The sequence below is a fragment of the Carcharodon carcharias genome, chromosome 1 (assembly GCF_017639515.1).
Source record: "Carcharodon carcharias isolate sCarCar2 chromosome 1, sCarCar2.pri, whole genome shotgun sequence".
NCBI classification, from domain to species: Eukaryota; Metazoa; Chordata; class Chondrichthyes; order Lamniformes; family Lamnidae; genus Carcharodon; species Carcharodon carcharias.
The window spans coordinates 140635684-140648285 of record NC_054467.1 but is presented as its reverse complement, the minus strand read 5'-3'; the positions used below and the strand labels follow the sequence as shown (position 1 = coordinate 140648285).

Below are 12602 nucleotides of genomic sequence, written 5' to 3'. Positions count from 1 at the left end.
CATCACTTAAAAAAAATAATTTATTAGAGAACACTAATGATGGGAAAATGAAAATTGCCATGTCATTCATGTACTGTTAGCGTCAAATATTCTGGTCAGTTATTGTACAACTAGTCGCAAAATAAAACTACCATTCCTCTGTTCTAACACCAACCTCAGAAGGCACTACCGACTTCAGCAGTGCAATAATTTTAGCCCTCCAGAATAGTCATTCTGTAACCCTCAGATCTAGACTTGCCAATTAAGATCTTGGTTGAGACTTTCCAAACTGATGCCCTTACCGCTAACATATTATGGAGAATTTCATCCCATCAGCCTGATCTGGATTTGAACCCAGATGAGAAAGGCTTGGACTTAACCCAATGAGCTGACCAGTTCTCCCACAAACCTCACTCCTTGCCCCACAAGAGAGATGGCTAACAGTGCAGAATGAGACCAGTCACCAAGGAGTACATGATTGCAACACCTGGGCTTGAAGATTCGGCTCGGCGAGCGGGGGCGGGGCCCGCTCGCCGAGGCGTAAAATGGCACGCGGTGATGTTGGGCGGGCATCTCAACATCACCGCATGTCATTTAGAGTTTCAGTCTAAGGCCTATTAAGGCCATTCCAATATCAATTAAACTAATAAACTGAGATGCCCGTCCAACCTTAAGGCGGGATGAGGTTTCATGAAGGGTTTATAAATTGAATAAAATTTTTTTAATAAAATTTCATTGACATGTCCCAGCTCATGTGACACTGTCACATGAGAGGCCATGTCTTAAAAATTTTTCTTTTCTTTATTAAAATTTTGGGAACTTTTAAACTAATCTCCCTGAGGCAGCTCTGTACCTCAGGGAGATTTCCGCCCTCTTTCTTGCACATGTGCGAAAGAGCACAGGCCCCGACTCAGGCAACCCCCCCCCCCCACCAACCCACACAAGGAGCGCTGAGCGCTTCAGGGTGCACATCACCGAGCCAAATCTTCAAGCCCAGGTGTTGCAATCATGTACTCCCTGGTGACTAGTCTCATGCTGCACTGTTAGCCATCTCTCTTCTGCGCCAAGGAGTGAGATTTGTGGGAGAACTGGTCAGCTCATTGGGTTAAGTCCAAGCCGTTCTCATCTGGGTTCAAATCCAGCTCAGGCGCACCCACCTAAAATGGTGATGCAGACCTGATCTCCACCTGCCCCCGCACAACCCCCCTGACAGGGGAGGGGGGGGAATTCTCCCCATGCTCTTCAATTGTTCCCCGAGTAGACCTGCCTTCACAAGCCCATCATTTTACATACTGTTGACTTTGACAGCTCAGTCTGTGAGGGAATCCTGGGGTAAATCTAACATCAAACCATTTGCATCAGTCTAGCAGACTGCTTCAAAGGAGAAAAAGGCTTTTAAGAATGTGTTGTATAGTCCACATTAAATTACTGAAACATTCCACCAATTTAAAAATACAACAGTAAGGCGCAGCTGTGTCAATGTGGACTTTATTATTGTTATTTTAAAAGGCTCCAACATTTCATTGTATAAAACTATCTCTGAATAATAATACAGTAGCAAAAGAAAATGCAGCAAGATTCTTATACACACACGAAAAAACTGGGCCAGTATGAAAGATTAGGTTCACAGTGTTTTTAGAGAATACTGAATCTCAGAACTGACTACTGAACATGGTTTAGAATAACGAGGTCATCGTTCTTCCAACAGGTAAGAGGTGCTTTTTCAATTTTTCCAATTTCTTGTAACTCGATGTCTTTTGGTCAATTTTTATTTAAATTAAGGCTGCACTAAAAGAAACCCAATTGAACAAATAATCCTCAATCATTTGCTACATTAATACTGATGGATTTTAGCCTCAAAAGCTTTTATCTTGTAAAATATCAGCATTGAAGAAGGAATTTTTAAAGTTTACTTCAAATTATAAGAATGATTTTGTGTTACCTTACCCGCTTAAGGAAAATGTTTATTGGAAATAATTGTTTTTTTGAATAGTGCATTTGTTTTTAGAATGGACCGTTAATTCAGCTTACAGGTGAGCAGAGTAACAGAACACAGTGGTGAGCCTTCGCCATGTGCTTGCTCAGAACTGGGTCAGAATCCAGGTCTGCAGCTCGACCGCAGAGCTACAATTCCCTCAACTGGAGCTCAGATATAAAAATACTCCTCCGCCTGACACTGAATATTGATTTTATAAAGTATTTCAAGTCTTAAAAAGATGCTACAACTAAACTTCAGAACTACTGCTTTGGCTCTAAAGTGCTTTAGCATGTGCTGAAGTCATGCTATGCCAAAACATGGCAGCTCAATTCAAAAGCTCCTGAAAACAGGCGCAGCAATGACAATGCAGTATTCACCCTTGCGTGGTGCTTGCAATGTGGGCAGCATGCCAACTACTCCCTGCTTATTTGCAAGATTGCTAGATGCAGCCAGTGCTAAACGTACTGTTGAGTGGCTGCATACCCCAGCAGGGGGTCCAAATTTGTATGATGCTTACACCTCTTAAAGCTGGAGTACAACTATTAATGGGGAAATGCTTTCTGGCTGGAGCAGCTGCTGAAACTGTGGAAGGCAGTCGAAGCAAGCAGAATGAATTATGGGAAGACAGCATTCTCCAATGTTGTCTGACACTGCACTGGATGCCTTGGAGAAGGAAGTGGAAAGATATGTCTTCTATTCACAAGGGGGCAGGGGGCCCTCCAGGCAAACTGTGCAAAGACATGAGGGCATTTAGCCATGACGGTCAATGCCAGGAGTCCAACCCCCTGGGAGCTGGATGCAGTCCAACAAGAAGTTCAATGACCTCTCTCAAATGCTCAACGTCAAAATGCATCTTCAAATACCAAACCTGACCAACTGCATCACTAACCTCACACACTGCTGAATGCGCCACAATCCCACCACACACCTACCTGCAATCTCCATCAATCACAGCTCAACATGTAACTTCACTCACTCTCACACACTTAGCATTGCTGCAAGTCTCACAATCACATCTCACAACTGGCACACAATGACAGCTTTTCAGCCACAACAGCCACATCACCCAAACAGACTGCACCACACAAACTGACACACTTCTCTCTGGGCAGGAATTTCCTCCCGTTGGGGGGGGAAGTTGAACTGTGGGTGCGCAAGAGGCGGGGGCACACCACCATTTTATGTGGGCGGGCCAATTAAGGCCCGCCTAGCGTGATGTCTGCATGGAAGCGCTATGGTCTCCCTGTGTAGGCTGGGGGAATCCCTAAACCCAAGAGTTTCGCGCATGCGCACAAAAGAGCGCACTCATCTCCCTGAGGTTAAGTGCAGCCTCAGGGAGATCAGCTTTACAGTAAAAAATATTAAAAATAGAAAAAAAAATCCCTGACAAGTCCCCTCATGTGACACTGTCACATGAGTTGGGACATGTCCATTACCTTTTTAAAAACTTTAATTAAATTTTTAAAAATCTACATGAAAACTCATCCCGCCCATCGATGAGGTTTCATGCTTTTTCTGAAGCCCGCCTTAAGGTTGGATGGGCAGGTCCTTTAATTGTTTCAATGACTCTGTCAATGGCCTCAATTGGCAGTCGGGAGTTCCGCCCAACATTACCACGAGTCATTTTATGCGTCGGCAAGTGGGCCCCAACCCCACTCGTTGATGGGAAAATCCTGCCCATCTTGTAGGACAGACTGGTGAATAATTGGAGCAGTAATTCGTCAGGGTCCAGGCATGATTGCCTGTCCTTACCCTGATGGAGGACACATTAGAGTGGCCATCATAGAAACTGTGGCCAGTGGCGGGTTTGGAACCACTGAAGATGAGGTATCCTCATACCCAATCCTCCTTCTCACGTCCCACTCCCCCTCAACCCACAATTTTTCCTCATTTACAAGCTACAGATGGTGTCAGTATGCACCTCTTGCATTCCACCTCTCCATTCACCACAGCCCTAGCATGTACCTTTCTCCTTTAAAATACTCAAGAACTGCAACCTGGGCCAGCATCTTCCAGTCGGTGAGCGGGGGCGGGGCCAGCTTGCCGATGCAGGGATATGTCGGGCGATTGTCCCGATGTCACACCGCGTCACTTAGATTTTCAGTTTCGGCTATTAAGGCCATTAAGAGCTAATTAACCTGATTGATGGACCTGCCCGTCCAAATTTAAGGTTGGCGGGCAGGCCGGGAACCAGGCAGCCTCGGAAATAGCATGAAACCTCATCCACTGGCGGGGTGAGGTTTCATGAGGGTATTTAAATTTTTATCAAATGATTTAATAAAAGTTATGGACATGTCCCAACTCATGTGACAGTGTCACATGAGGGGACATGGCAGGGAAATTTTTTACCTTTATTTCAACTTTTGAATTGGAGCCAATCTCCCTGAGGCAGCACTTTGCCCCAGGGAGATCTGTGCGCTCTGTCGTGCATATACGCGAAAGAGCGGATTCCCAGCTAAGGGAATCCCCCTCCGCCTGCACAGGGAGCCCCACCGCCTGTGCCCACTCCCGCACTTCCCCCCCCAATGGGGGAAATGTTGCCCCTGGCCAGGCAGTGATGGAAGAGAAAGAAGTGGAAGAGTAGGAAGATGATAAAGAAGAAGAAACACCACCACTCACTCTCACACTCGCAGCCACCAGCTCAGATACTGGCACTGTGCATACTTTAGAGGATAGCATCATGGCAGGGTCTGCACATGAGACATTGGGCATGAAAGGTCTGCAGCCAGGGAATGGGGCAAGGATAAAAATGATGCCAGCTCGTGGCGACCTATAGGTGGGAATACACAATGAAATGCTTGGTGTATTGGTAGGCCTGTCGGAAATTCAGTAGTCAATGTCAAGAGGCATGGATGAGTCCGGCACCAATTTGGCACTGAGCTTTGTGCAGAGCTCAGTGTCCATCCTTTATAGCATGGAAGTGGTGGACAACTCCTTTAGAACATTAATGGACCCAGCCACAGTGCAGCATCTGATGGCCATGTCTCAGTTACAATTGCAGCATAAGTAGAAGCCACCCAAAGTTTGGGTGCGGCAGTGGAAACTCAGACATATGTAATGCAAGGTCAGCTCATTGCCGTGCTAACTCATACCGCTCTCATGCAAACTCAACTTGTTGCCATGCAAGCTTACACTGCTGCCATCATAGCTATGGATACCAATATTCAAAGAGGCTTGCAGTATGTCAGCTCAGTTCAGTGAGGTATCCTCCAACAGGTTACTATGATCATTGAAGCAGGACCCCAGGGAAGTGGCAGTACCTCCATGGAGTAAGAACTGCTGTGTTCTCAGAATGATAGCACTTTTCCTCCCGCTCTGCCAATGCCCTTGTTGTTGCCTCTCACCTAGTCAGATGCCATCCATCCCAAGACAGTGCAATGTGAAGCCGGGCCTTCCAGGCCTAGAGTTGTATGACAGCCTCCTCCCAAGGCAATCTCCAGTCTCCCCGAGTGAAAGTAAACAGCCTTCCACCAGTCATGCTTCAGCCATTGAGGCGGCATTACATAGCCATGCAAAGGCATCCACGAGATAGGCACAAGAGAATACACAAGGGTGATTAGTTGATGTTTGTAAGTGTCATGGCATGATTTGGTTTATAAATCTGGTTTTAGAATTCGTATTTTCAGTAGGCGTGGGACCGGTGGTGAATGGGGAATTGGAAGCTGCGTTCACTGGTATCGCAGTTGGATGAATTATTCATGACAGCCTGGCCAGAAAGAGGCTATTTGGATTGCCTCGTCCTCTACCTCCTCCTCAACTGGTCACCATCTAACTCTGTGCCCTCATGATAGTGAAGTTGTGCATCATGCACCAGGCGACCCCAAATTTTGACATGTGGTCTGTCTGGTACTGCACAGCTCCTCCAGAGCAGCCTAGGCAGCAGAATTTTTTTTTTTAGCATGGCAATTGTTTGCTGTAATACATTTCTTGTGGCAGCATGGTCTTCATGTGTGCATACTGCTCACATGTGTGTGAGTTACACAATGCAGTCACAAGTATGGTCACCAAAAGATATCCCTGGTCACTCAGTAACCAACCTCTGGTTTGTTGGGATGGTTTAAGTGCAGATGATCACATGGACTCCTGCAGAATGAAGCACTGATCTGCATGATTCACTGAGATCAGTTGCACCCTAGCTGCACGTTGAGGGAGGGGAGCTGCCTTTCAGTTGCGATATGTCTCCGAGTTGACATGCTGCACTACCAAAATGATGTGCATGCAGTCAATGGCACCCTGCAGCAAGAGGAAACCTGTGATCCTCAGGAAACTTCATGCTTACTCTGCCTGCTTCTCTCTGGCAAGGAAGAATGAAATGTTTTCAGCGCTCTTGAAATATAAAGCCCATGAGGGCAAGGAGAGCATGGTTCTCCGCACTCACCTGCGCTCATTGACAGGTCAGTTGAAGCACTTGTCAAAAGCCCGATTTTGCTGGAGGTGGCCTGCCTTTTGAGCCTTCAACCATCAGACACAGTGAGAGCAAACATGCAGCAAGTCAACAGCAAGTCGGGAGAGTAGAAAACTTCATGAAGATTAGTGGCATGGTATTAAATGGTGAGCTACCTACCTTATTTACAGGAGTACATAATAAAGAAAGGGTAGAAGTGGGGTAAACATATAGAAGAAATAATAGTGATGCCCTACACATAAGGGTTGCCTAACAACTCCAAAATAGAGGATACACAACAATGTTCTCTAGTAACTCCTGGTGCAGAGTTTTTTGGATGGTGGGGGTTTCTGTCCTGCCACCCAAGTAGGTGCTGGGGAATGCATCCCCACCTATCACAGCAGCACCACAGCCATTTAACACTCTAGGGAACATTAATTGGCTGAAGTCAGGGCTTCCACCCTTTATTCAGAAACAAGTCCCGCCTCAGAGAGCTGTCAGCCATTCTGATCTCATTTAGCATTATAGCCATGTCTTCTATATGAAGACTTTTCTTTGAGTCCTTAATAGGTCCAACATTTTCTGAAGCAAAAGCTTACACTTTATATGTTTATAAACAGTTTTAAGGTTCGATTTAATGTTACTTGCTAATCTTTTCCCTTAACTTCTCTTTTTCCCTATAATAGCTTTTTTAATATCCTCCTGTATTTTCCATACTCTTTCTGGTTATTGATTAAATAGTGCTCCTAATATTTATCAAAAGCCTCCTTTTTTGTTTTAATTTTTAGTCTCTTTGTCAAACAGGGCATATTAATTTTTGATTCTCCACCTTATCCCTTTGAAGGAATATGCCTAGTTTGTACCTGAACTATCTCTTCTCCAAATGCCTCCATGGCTCTGTACTGTTTTATCCACCAACCTATAATAGGTTCCTTATTAAATCATTGAAATTAGCTCTCCCCCAGTTCAGCATTTTTACCTTCCATATCATATGGTCTTTTTTCATTGTTACTTTAAATTGAATTATATTGCGGTCACTGTTAGCTAAATGATGTTCCACCGTAACAAACTCCACCAGCAATATGTCATTTTCAGAGTCAGATCCAACACTGCTTCCTTCTTCATTGGACTGGAGGCATATGACCATCAGCTCATTAATATAATTGGTACGTGCTCCCTGTTTAATTGCTCCAAGCAAGGGGATAAGAGGATGAAATATCTAACAAAGCAGCAGCTCTTAAAGGGGAGACAAACTGAACAACAGCAAATTAAACAAAAGGTGGAGGTTGAAGAGTGGGTCCATGCCTGTTGTTATACTGACTGTGTTCAATAGAGGGCAGACTCTGACAAGCAGGGGCTTTGCATGACATGTAATATTCAAAGATGAGCAGAATGTTAGTGAAATGTTGGATATGTAACTTATATATGTTATTTGTGGTAAATTCTTTTTTTCTGTCAATTGGAATTGAATCATAAACTTATGCAAGTAAACAAAATACTTTACAATCATAAATCACAGGATTTCAGTGTCCTTACAGCAAGAACTTTCTCAACATTACTGTCTGCCTTTTAAAAGAAAATCAGCTATAATTTCTTCCATATTTGGTTTCAACTTAAACTTCTCCAGTAATTTATTGCATCTCTATGCCCATGGATGTTAATGCTAACTACTACATAACCAATATACACACAGACACTTCATTAACAGATCTATCTTCAGTTAAATCCTGGTCATTTCCTCCAGCCTCTTCAAAACACATGCAACAAGCAAAACTAACAATTACGGTAAAACGTGGTCTGCTGTGGAACTGTGCTGCACAGATGTTTAATTTGCCAAAGCTCCAATATTATATATGACTAATAAAAAGGCCAAGCATTCAGACTTATTTCTAAAGATGTACATCTGCAAGATGGGTGCAGATCGGTGGGTGCAGAGGCAGTTTAGCACTTACATCATTGCTCTTGACAGAGGAGTGTTTGTTTTGAGTGGGCTGATACTTCGAGGCATGAAACAATAGCATAGGCCAGCTTCCTCTCCCTTGTCAAAACACCTGCTAACTGCATCCATTATGCAGCAATGAGAGAAAGGAGCATTCCAGCTTGTTTTTTTCATCACAATACAATCAATAAGACCCTTGCAAACTGAGAACTCCATAATGCCAACTGGCTTGTCTCATCATTATTGAAACCTAAACAGGGTCACAGTACAATGCCTGCACTCCTCAGTCAGCAGCCTTTGTCTTTCTAGCTACACTGCACTTGCATTTCTATTCAACTGAGCAGTAGTTTATCTTAGGAAACGAATGCTGAGGTGCTACATTTTGTCATCTATGTTATATGCCTCAGAGACATGGACAACGAACAAAGAGACTATTGATAAACTGAATGCATTCAAGATGTGGACATATAGGAGGATGTTCTGCATATCCTTCACAGACAGAAGGATTAATGAGGAAGTGCTGGAAATAGCTGGAGAAAAGAGGAAATTAGTGCATAACATTAAAAAGAGAAAGAAAGATACAACAATTTGGTCATACCACTAAAGCAGACGGAGGCAATTATTGGAAGGAAAGATCAACAGAAAATGTAGGAGAAGAAAGCAGAGGAGAAAATGGATGATGAATAAAATGGACTGGATGCTGTTGACCTACGTGGAATGTGTAGGGGTGGCACCGGACATAGAGAGGCGGGGATGCATGACAGTCAACATTCTGGGATGATGACACCAGCAAACAAAGGAGTTCATCTTAGTTCACAAAATCACAACACATGAACACATGACAACAACAATAAAATATTTTCCACAAGGATCAAATATTTAAACTAGACTTGCATTCCTGTGTGTGTGTTACGGTACTGAGCAAACAACGCTTTCTAGAGCTGCCAAAATAAAACTTGGTATGCACCCTGGCTCAGGGGGCTTGTATCTACATGCATTGAGGGGAATAGGGAAACCAGATGCATTGCTGCCTTTGTATTTGAGTGACTGTTACCACCCCTATATTCAGGTTGACACATGTTGCTGTAGTTTGGGAAGTGAAGTTGCTACTGTGACTTTTAGATTATTTAATTTGCGCAAATCTGGATTTGCATCCAGTGATCCTTTGTCCTTACTTTATAAGGACAATGTTACCCTCCCGCCCCACACACACCCCCACTCTTTGTGCACTCTGCCCCCATAATTTACCGCATTTGTGACTCTGTTCTGCAAGGTTATACCCATAATACACCACAGACAGCGAAGATGCAAATTATTGAGAATTTCCTGGTAGCTGTTAGTCACCCATGTTTCACGCCATACAGCAAGGTGCTGGGAGCACAGGCCCTTTAAACCATCAGCTTGATCCGCAGGATCAGCTTGGTGTTTTCCCATGCGCGTTTCACAAGTTGGCCAAAGATAGTGGCTGCTTTCCTTACATGTAGATCGAGCTCTGTATCAAGGGACTGATTGTCTATGGCCATGGACCCGAGGTAGCAGAATTTGATAACCACATCCAGTGGGATGTTGTTTAGTGTGATCAGGGGCGAAGATGCAACACCTTGTCCCATGACCACAGTTTTCTTGAAGTTTAGAGTTAGGGAGAACTAACTACAGGCCTGGGAGAGACAGCCCATGAGTGTTTGTAGCTGAGTTTCCATGTGGACGACTAGTGCAGCAGCATCAGCCTAGAGGAGTTCCCTGATGAGGACGCAATGTGATTTTGACTTTGCTTTCAGTCCAGGTAGATTGTAGAGCTTGCCAGCTGACCTAATGTGCATGTAGACTCCTCCCATATTGTCAGGGAAGGCGAAGGTCAGGAGCATGGAGAAGACACCAAACAGAGTGGGGGCTGGGACACAGCCCTGTTTCACTCCATTCTTCACTCCGAAACTGTCAGAAATGAAGCCGTCAAACTGTACAGTGCAGTGCATATTGTCCTGGAAGGAGCGGCCGAGACTGGGAGTTTTGTTGGGCAGCCAAAGGTCCACCAATGCCGCGATTTTAAAATTCTCATCCTTGTTTTTAAATTCTTACCCCTGCAATTGCCTCCAGCCCTACAACCCTCCAACAATTCTGTTCTTACGATTCTGGCCTTGTGCGCAACCCCAATTTGAATTACTCCTTCACTGGTAGCTGCCTTCAGCTGCCTGGGCCCTAAGCTCTGGAATTCCTTCCCTAAATCTCTCTACCTCTCTTTCCTCCTTTAAGATGCTGCTTAAAACCAGCCTCTTTGACCAAACCTTTGATCACCTGTCCTAACATGTCATTGATGTGGCTTGGTGCCAAATCTGGTTTTAATAGTGCGTCTTTGAATCACTTTGAGGTGTTTAAATATGCTAAGGGCACTATACAAGTCATTGATGATAGTGGACTGCAGTTACCCTGGCCTGATTATGCCTGTATTTCACAGCTTAAATCATTTAGAGGGCCTTGTATGCAGAAAACAAGGGTACAGGCCAAAGAGAATTGTAGCTATTCACATGGCCAACAACTGCTTGTCCCTCTGACTAATGTTGAAGATCAGCATTCAAAAGGCTTTCAGACCCAAAGGTCCATCAGAAGGCTCAAAATTATTATTTTCAGAATGCAATGGAAGGAAGGTGAAGGCCCAACATCATTAGCCTACAACATTATGTCTTGCACAACACATACAGGAAAATCCCCAGTATCAGCTACTAAAATCATCATTATTATTTTTCTACATGTTTTAGTATCAGACAGTAATGTGCTGTTAAGTCACCAAATGCTGAAAATTTTGAATCTTGATAATAGACAAAATTCTGATACCCTCAGGATACTTCTTGGAATCAATAGGGCATTCTTGGAATCCTCTCATTGGTCACATGGAGCCTGGATTTTGGCACCCTTCTACTCTGTTTTTATTATAGGCCAATAACAAACAATCAGAATGAGTTTTGACAGAGAAACAGCCATTAATAAGAACTTTACAAAGACTCGCAGAATAAAGAGAACCATCTCTGGGATGAAACTGTGCAGTGGTTGTCCTTGCCTGGCCAACTCAGAGGCATATTCACAAGCCAAATTTCCTACAAGACATATAAAGAGTCATACAAAGCTAAACTTCTAATGCCCACATCAGCATTAAGGTGGCAATGATGTCACTATAGTATTGATCAATGACTAAAAATTTTTAAAATCAGCCATAGGGTGTAAACTGCATTATTAATATTTTATAAGGTAGCACGAAATACATTGCGAATTACACAATTCAACGAGGGGAACAAGTAATATCATATTGTGATGGAGTAATGCTAAAGGACTGATATTTGTGATGATTCTGATGCTGAGAGCATCAATTGTCCTGAGTATGAAAAACTATGAGATCTCTCACCTGTTAGCAATACTTCTTCTTCCTGCCAACCTGGATTCATCCTAATGATGTGTTAACAGCTGAACAATTATTTCCTCAGTAAACTGGTATCTGTATTCTTCCTCAGTCAACCAAAATTAAGATTTGGCGATCAATGTGAGAAATGAAAGCCCTTCTCAGCCAAACATATTCCACACAATGCTTGCTATCAAACAAGGCTTCACACATGAATTTACAGTTGTCAGCCTTCTGGGAAAAAATATGCAAAATTATCTGTAAATCAGTACTTAGATTCAATGTAGTACTGGATTAAAGAGGTTAAACACAGCTGATGTGTCCCAAAGCAGGTTCTGTGTAATGCTTATGATCTAAGGAAAATGGTTGGCTGCATGCAATTGTTAGAGAAATCAAAGAAAAGTTACCACAGGTTTCCTGTACATATCAAAGGTGACAAAATAAAGTGGATAAGGCCATAAAACAGACAAACTGGGGATAACAAATCAATAGGGCATTTTACAGCCTGCCTTGTATCTTTTCCATTCAACCATTACCATGGAAGACTAATAACATGCCTCAAGGATCATTAGCTTTGCATCTTCAAGCATAGTATACAAAACCACAAGGTAACATCCCTTCCCCCCACCCCACCTGCACTAGGGCCATCTGCCACTAGCTTGCTTCCCTTAACGTCCCCAGTAGCACATCTTTTAGATAATATCACCACCGTCAACACCCCTTTGTCCTTTTGTCTATGACATCTTTGGCAGTCTCTTCTTGACCTCCACCTATCGCTGGCCCTCTATTGAGCTCTCCTGTCCCACCCCCTTCTACCAGCTTATATTTCATCTAATTTCTATATGTCTTAGTTCTGATGAAGGGTCATACAGACTCAAAACGTCAACTCTATCCCTCTCCACAGATGCTGTCAGACCTGCTGAGTTTTTCCAGG

At 43.6% G+C, this 12602-nt stretch overlaps 1 protein-coding gene across 15 annotated transcripts in view; it reads right to left on the bottom strand.

The window, feature by feature from the left end:
* The window catches only part of LOC121287879 (LIM and calponin homology domains-containing protein 1-like), a 518147-nt gene that overhangs the window by 318367 nt on the left and 187178 nt on the right, over positions 1–12602 (bottom strand). The gene's annotated exons all lie outside the window — the stretch shown is intronic.